Here is an 8,705-nt window from a genome sequence, read left to right as displayed (position 1 = left end):
CCTCAAGCTGCAATATCCATGTATGCCTTATGCAAAATCCCAAATGATCCAGGAAGCAACAAAAGAAGAAAGAAATGTATTAAATCTCTGTGCCAAAAAGAATTGACTGATGCAGAACCATTTCAGGAAGTGGTATATGTTAAAGGAATCAATGCTTATAAAGGGAGAAGTTCAAGCTATACTGAAGGCATTGGCAAAAAATAAGAAAGCCCCAAGAATCTATGGGTGACTAATTAACATACTTCAACAAATAGATGTCCCCCTGGACATACTCATCTATATATGCCAGGAAATTTAGAAGATAGCCAACTGATTGATACCCGGACAACAGAATGGCAGAAATCTACATTTATTCCCATTCCCACTAATGGTGATCTAATAGAATATAATATTGTTAACAGCATATACAAGTAAAATCTTGCTGAAGATTATTCAAATATGCCTGGAACAATGCATTGATGAGAATTTCTAGAATTTCTAAAGATTGAGGATAGATATTAAAGAGACTACAATAGCAGGGCTATCTTTTCTGATGCTAGATGGATCTTGGCTGAAAACAAGGAGTGTCAGAAGGATGGATTATGCAAAGGCTTTTGACTGTGTGAATCATAACAAACTGTGGTTAAAATGCAGAAGAATGAGAACTCCAGAACACATAAATGTGCTCATGTAAAACCTATCTATACTTAACACTGAAAAACAATGAACCCATACAACATTACACAATATGGATGATTCTGGAAGACATTTTACTGAGTGAAATATCTTCGTCACTAAAGAACAACTACTGGACAGCACCACCATTACAAAGCAGGTCTGACATGAAGGCTTATGAGGGGAATAGAATAAGAGTGGATAGAAAATGAATATTGCATTGGAACAGATGAAGGAAAAGAACTGTTTAAAAGGTAGCTATGATTAGATCAAAATAAGAGGTACATTGCAAAGACAAGTGGGGGGAGGGAGGTAATTGTGCAACAATGAATTAATATTATTTGTGTTTAAAAAGTGAACTGGAGAAGGGAGAAGGGAGGGGGGGGTAAAATGTGTAACAATGAGTGAATGAAAATCTAAATTTTCTGTAAACTTTCATTAAAATCACAATTAAAATATTTTATTAAACAAACAAACAAAACCCCCCCTATACTTAGATAAAAAAAAAAACAAAACAAAACTGTTAGTAGAACTGAACAAGGGAAGACTGGATGGTTTAAACTCAAGAAAGATGAATATTAGGCTGTATATTTTCTTCACACATGTTTAATCTCTATGCTAACAAATCATTTGAAGAGCTGAATTTTATGAACAAGAACGTTGCAACAGAATTGGAGGGAGATTCATCCGTAACCTAAATTGAGTAGATGACACAACTTGGCTTGCTGAAAGTGAAGAGGATTTGAAGAACTTTCTGCAAAACATAAGAGACTACAGTCTTCAGTACAGATGACATCTCAACATGTGGAAAACAAATATCCTCATGATTAGACAAATAGGCAACAAAAGGACAGATGGAGAAAAGATACAAAGTGTCAATGAATTCATCTTATTTGAGTCCAAAATCAACACCCACAGTACAGTACTCACAATAAGGAAATAAGAAGTCATGTTGCACTGATAAAATCTACAGTCATAAATCTGAAGTCAAAAGTCTGCTCTTCCCCGAAGTGCTGAAGAGCATGAGTGACAGTGTAAAAATTAAGGTGACAATCCAAGCCACGGTCTTTTTAATTACCCGAAATCATCTGCAAATTGAACAATGATTAAAGAGGATAGAAGAAGAATCAATGCCTTTGTGTTGTGATGCTTGAGAAAAGCAATAAATACCCAAAGCACTGCCAAGAGAACAAACTAATATGTCCTGGAGAGAGAGCAGCTAGAACATCCTGTCTAAGGAAGGATAATGAAACTTCCTTACTCATCCTTTAGGCATGTGGTTAAAGGGGGCCAGTCTTGGAAAAAGACATCATACTTTGAAAAGTTGAGCATCAGCAAAAGAGGAAAAGGCACTTAATGAGACTGACTATACAATGGGCTCTAGTATAGCAGAGATGATGAGGGTGGCACAAGATAGGACTGGGTTCAGATGTGTTGTTTAAAGGGTTGCTATGAATCTTACTCTACTCAATGGCACCTAACAACAACAACAAGAAGTAATAAAAATTTTAGTATTTCACTGGGTTCAGCTGAAGTGTTTTTTTAATATTAAGATGCAATCCACACTAAAGGCTGCATTCTTTGATCTTCTGCAGCAAGTGTTTCAGTTCTCACTTTCAGCAAACAAGATTGTGTCATCTGCATATCAATGATTATTGATGAGTCTCTCTCCAATCCTGATGTCACATTCTTCTTCATATACAAGGTTCTCAATCAATTTGCTTATCATACAGTTTGAAAAGAAAAGAAAAACTGCTACAACCCTGACACACAACTTTCCTGATTTTAAATCATGCAGTGTTCCCTTGTTCTGTTTGAGCTTGGTATATGTATACATTTCACATGAGAAGAATTATTTTTTATGTTATTCCCATTATTCTCAACATTTTCCATAATTTATTATGATCCACACAGTCAAATGATTTTGCCATCAATACAACACAAATAAAAGTCTTCTGGTATTATCTGCTTTCAAAGTTGATCTGACATCAGTAACTATATACTTTGTTCCAAGAACTCCTCTGCATCCAGTTTGTATTTCTGAATCAGTTCTCTGCATTTGTACTTCTAAATCCAGCCTATATTTCTGGTCATTTTCCTGCGTTTGTATTGTTTCAACCACTTTTACACAGTCTTCAGCAAGCTTTTACTTGCATGTAATATTAATGATATTGTTCAATTATTTTAACACTCTATTGGATTACCTTTTTCTTTCTTGAATGAGAACATATGTTGGGCTTTTCTAGTCAGTTGGCCAATTTATTTAATACATATATAGCAAGATATAAGACCCTGGAAGGTAAATATTACTAAGCACAAAACTGTGAATCAAATCCACCCAGAGGTCCTGGTTAATTGTTTTGGAAAGATCTTTAAAATCAGTAAGATATGTACAGATATCCAAAGAGGGAAAGGGAGGGGAGCAAAGAGTCTGAGAAGGGGAGGAAATCATGAGACTGCAGAGTTTGATTGGTGAAGGAAGGGGGCAAAGGAATTAGAGAAGATCCAGTAGATATCTGAAAAGATAGGGTAATGACTGAGCATCGAAAAATAGTGATTAATTTTGTAAGATACAAAGTATGAGAATAATTGTAAGAAACACAAGGTGAATGGGGGGAAAAAACCCAAAACAAAAAAAAAGTAATTTGTTTAAAAAAATCAAACCCATTATAGTACAATTTAATTTTGCAAAATTTAACTTAATATATATTATTCAGCATATAACTAGAAAAAAATCAATAATTATTCTTTGATTATCTATGCAAAATATTCCCCAATCTACTTTTTAAGGTATTCTTATGTTGCAGTCTCAAGTTTAGATCTCTTATTGAAATATTTCTCCACAATTGTACTTTATATTAAATCATATATATATACCTAAAATTTCTGTTTATTAATCATGTCTTTAATTTATTTTTCCATGCATTTATAACTTTTTCAACAAGGAGTCCTAGTAACAAAAATGGTCATATACTTGACTACAGACAAAGGCTGTAAATTTTGTGTAAATAAAGCTCTAAAATCTCTTTCCGTCATGATTATAGTCTACCAAATATCTTGGTTTTTTATACTATGTAACATACATGGGATCACAATGAGTTGAAGTCTATCAATGATAACAACTTATCTAACAACAATAGAACATTTTTTTAAATATCTAGAGTTTTTAAGGCTTAAGATTCTATTTTGTATTATATTCTATTATTTTTAAAATATACTGAAAATATGCTTTTCATATAGTAGCTGTTATTGTTTGGTCAAGAGCCAGAATTAACTCATAGCTAAACCTCCAGTAAATATCAAGAGGCAGTAAGTGTATGGGAGGAAATTGCCTATTTTTCTCCCACAGAACAGGAGGTAGATTCAAACCATGTATCTCTGGTTTAGCAGCACAACTTCTTGCAACTAAGCCATCAGCGCTTTCTTTTCATATAGTAGGAATCTGATAAGTATTACCTTATTGAAAGAATAGAATATAGAATAAAGGGTATTGTAAGATTGTTCTAGAAGTTATTTGAAGCACAGTGGTCCTTCAAAAATACATGTTTTGTGAATTACAAGCAGAATTGTTTAATTTTATTCAGATGCATTTTTATGTTCATTTTTAGAAGTCTTTATCAGACATAAATATCAGAGTTGAACTTTTTAAAATAGAATGTCTCATTCAACATAATGACTGTTTTGAATAAAACATGCTCACTAATGGCTAGCTACATTCTTTCTCTAGTAAACTAAAATCATTTGCTATCAAGATTCCCTGCAGCATATTTCTTCTGTAGTAAAGAATGAGTGCATTTGGGAATATTTGTATGCTGTCTGTAAAGTCTCCAGAGTATAGTGAACAATAAATATTGATACTGTGCCTAAGTTATTGTCAATCTACTTTATTAAAATAAATTAGTTATATATGAAATTTTTAAAACATAGTTGGGAATTGTTTGTTTTGTTTTTTTCTCCCACCAAAAAATTTTAATAATGCATTCAGAGTGAAATTCTTAAATGGTCAGCATGTATACATAGAATAATTAGACAAAAGAAACTGTTACTTAAAATGCTGTTAGGTGCGTAAGGTCAAGTACAACTCATAGTGACCAGTGTCCAGTTGAACAGAACTTAGAATATCAGGTCAAAAGATGTAAACTCTATTAAATTTTGAGTCCTCCATCCTCACAATTTTTAATACAGTTAAGCCAGCCTAAGCTGCAGTCACCGTGTCGATCCATCTGGTTGTATGTCTTTCTCTTTTTCACCATCCTTTGCCTTTCCAAACATAATATCTTTCTCTAAGAAATAACTTCTCCTAGCAACATACCCAAAGTATGAGATATGAAGAGTTAGGTACATCTTTGTATATAGAAAGAGAATACAAACCTTTAGCACATTTTTCTTAATTTTAAACCATGTAGTGTTTCCTTGTTCTGCTCATACAACAGCTTCTTAGTCTAGATATAGTTTTCACCTGAGGACAATTAAGTGTCCTGGGCATCCTATAACTCTTACCCAAGCAGATATATGCACACCCATGTTTATTGTGGCTTTATTCACAAGCAAGGAGTTGTAAACAACCAAAGTACCCACCAACAAACGATTGGATAGAGAAGCTGTGGTATATTCACACAATGGAATACTACACTGCATTGAAAAACAAGGAACTCATAAAATATTATTTAAAATGGGTGACCCTGGAGGACATTATTCTGAGTGAAATATCTCAGTCATGCAGGGACAAATACTGCATAGTGCCACTGTTGTAAAACAGGACTGGCATTGGGGTTGGGGGGAGACTGAGAAAGATGGTATAAATAGTATATACTGCATTGAAACAGATGAGGGAGAAAAATGGTTTAAAAGAGATATGTGATTAGAACGAAGGCTGCATAGTGGAGTGGACCTTGGGGGAAGGATTGTAAAACAATGAAAGAAATTTTCTTTTACTTTTCAAAGAGAAGAGTGAACTTGGGGGGAGGGGAGGAGTGGGCAGGGAGAAAAGTGCAACAATGAATGAATGGGAATCCAAAGTCTGTAAATTTTCATTAAAATTAATAATAAAAAAGTATTACTGGATGCTTATCTCATACTACATTCAAATATCACTTATTTTTAGAGGTATATACAATAAAAATAATGATATTTTAGCAATTAAATTGAATGAGTTAAACATTCATATACCTCAATAAACAATTGTGATATACTCATTTAATTGGGTGGCCTCTCCAAAATACTTAGTAACAATAACGTCAGTGTGAAGACCAAGATACTTGGTTAAGACTATGGTGTTCTCAATATTCTGTTTTGCATTAGAGAACTGGGCAAAAGATAAGGATGACAGAAGACTATGATGCAGGGGAATACTGAACATACCATTGACTGCCAAAGGAACCAATGAATATGTCTTGGAAAAATCGCAGTCAGAGTGCTATTTAGAGGCAAAGATGACCAAAATTCATTTTTCATAGGTTGGGTATGTTGCTAAGCAAGAATATTCATTGGACAAGGACATGATACTTGGAAACATAAAGGGTCAGTGAAAGAGAGGAAGATCCCCCAATGAGATGTATTAGCATGATGACTACAGTAACAGACTTAAGTGTGTCAAAGAAGATGAGGATAACACAATATAGGATAGGATTGATTATATCTTCCCCATAGGGTTGTTATGAGTCATACTTGCTCAATGGCAACTAACAAGAACAGTATGAAGATGAATAATGAGGAAATAAATCTGCCTAAAACACAATCTACTTTATTGAGATTCCGTCAGTCTATAAGACAAAGAGAAATTTAAACAAATATTTTACATAAATATATGTCCCTTAGGGAACTCTTGTGGCTTAGTAATAAGGAATCTCATTGCCAATGCAAAGGTATGTGTTTCAAATTCACCATTTGTTCCCTGAGAAAGAGATGCATAATCTCCTTCCATAAGATTAACTGCCTCTGAAAGCCCCACTGGAGGGTTAGCTATGGCTTTGTTTTGAATCAATGGTACACAACAAAAACATGCAACCTTTACTTTTTAACTTCCAGTTAGATATAATATGACTATATATATATATATATTTATATATATAATTTATATTCTCCTTTTAAAAATAAAATTACTGTTGTGTATTGTTAAGTCAGCACTGAGACATAGCTGACCATCCAGCAGATTTTCAAAGGTAGTACATCATAAGGATGGAGACTGTCCATCCTTCTCCTGTAAAGAGGAAATTGTTTTCCTTTAATTTAAAATTTCCTTCCAATGGTTTTAAAGAACCCAAACTCAGACTCTTTCAGAAGACTGTAACAAAGGGCACTAATGTTACAAAGATAATGAGGATTACATAGGATGGGACAAGTTTCAGATCTGGTATTCGTAGGTCACTATGAGTTGAACTCAAGTAGATAGCAATTAACAGCACACAATATATTACAATTAAGGAAGAAATTTTCTTGAGAAAAGACACAAAGTATTTTTTTCATGATCCTTAAAGGATAAATACTCTCTAAATGGTCAAAACATTACAAAAAAATTCTAGAGATAACTGTAAATAAAAATTCAGATAACTGTGACCATTCAATAGATTAGGAGAATGGTTTGGTATATAGTCAGGACTTTCTTGAGTCAGTTTTAAATATTTATTTCCATTTCTTCTAACAAAACTTGGTGTAGTAAAGCTGATCTAAAAGGCCTTACTTTTTACAAGCTAGTTTGAAATGAGACTAAGGTAGGACAAAGAACAGATTTTTCAGGCCAATTTGACACTTGCTCTTTAATGTATTATATAAACTAATACTGAATATTATAGATTCAGACAACATATAATTTTGGTTTTGGCAGATTTTTAATTTGGTGTTTTTAAAGGGAATACCTGCCATGGAGATAAGCTTTTTAAAAGTAGAATCTTGTAGTGGGTATTGGGCTATCGTCAAGGGGAAAGATTAAATTCCACATTTACTCTGAGAAGATTAGCATTTCAATGAATTTGTGGACCCACATTGTACTGTAGGTGGAAGAGATTCACATTTGAAAGAAAAGGGCAAACAGGAAAAGAGAGAAGGAAAAGAAAAATAGGAAAGGAAGAGCCTGTCTTTTCTAACTGGAGAAAAGAGAGAAGCGGGGGGGGGGAGAAAAGACAGATACTGTCTTTTTATTACTGGAAAAAGGTGTTTTGCTTCTGAGGCAGAATAAAGTTGGCATCCATGAGACCACACCTCCAAGACTTGCGATTGGATTATGTTCACTCATATCAATCCCTTGGATGCACAGGCGTGGAAGTGAGAAGAATACAATAACAGAGTATCAGGATAACTTTCGACATGCCCATTCAGTGCTGCCCTCCTAGCATGCAAAAACGCATGGATGAATAAGGAAGGATCGTTGCCTTGAGAAGGAAGGAGTCATGAGGAACCCAGGCTTGTTGATTTAACTTGACTCCATGTAGGGTTTAGGGCTAAGTAAGGAGACCAAGAGGTCTGTAATGCACGAACAAGGGTGGACTTTTGAGCCTGCAGTTGATACCCTTTTAAATCCAGATGACTGATGATGAGTTGACTAGAACCCAACTAGGTTAAGAGAAGATGATCCATACGATGAACTAGAGTTGATTTCTGCAACCTGATGGCTTACTCTGGAATAGATAATGCTTATGGATGCAGATGCTGAAAGTTTCCAAGTTTAATAGATGATATTTGAGAAAAAAGAAAACAAACAGAAAGTTGTGCTTGTGTCTTTTCTTTAGTTAAATTCTTTGGTAAAATTGTTGTTGTTAGGTGCCATTGAATCAAGTACAACTCATAGCAATGCTATGAACAACAGACCAGAACCCTGCCCTATCCTGTGCCATCTTCACACTTCCTGATTCATTAGAGGCCATTGCAGCAATCAGCATCAACCTGGTCAAGGATCTTCCTCTACTTTGCTAACCATCCTCTCTTCCTAACATCATGTCCCTTGTCAAGGACTGGCCTCTCCTTGCAACATGCCCATAGTATGTCAAAAGCTTCAGATTCCTTGCCTCCAAGAAGCAGTCTGGTTTCACTCCCTCAAGGATGAACCTGTTTGTTCT

The sequence above is a fragment of the Elephantulus edwardii genome, unplaced genomic scaffold (genome assembly GCF_000299155.1).
Source record: "Elephantulus edwardii isolate Elephantulus edwardi_28Jun2011 unplaced genomic scaffold, EleEdw1.0 scaffold00295, whole genome shotgun sequence".
Classification (NCBI taxonomy): domain Eukaryota; kingdom Metazoa; phylum Chordata; class Mammalia; order Macroscelidea; family Macroscelididae; genus Elephantulus; species Elephantulus edwardii.
The sequence above is the reverse complement of the archived record's forward strand: the minus strand, read 5'-3'. Positions refer to the sequence as shown.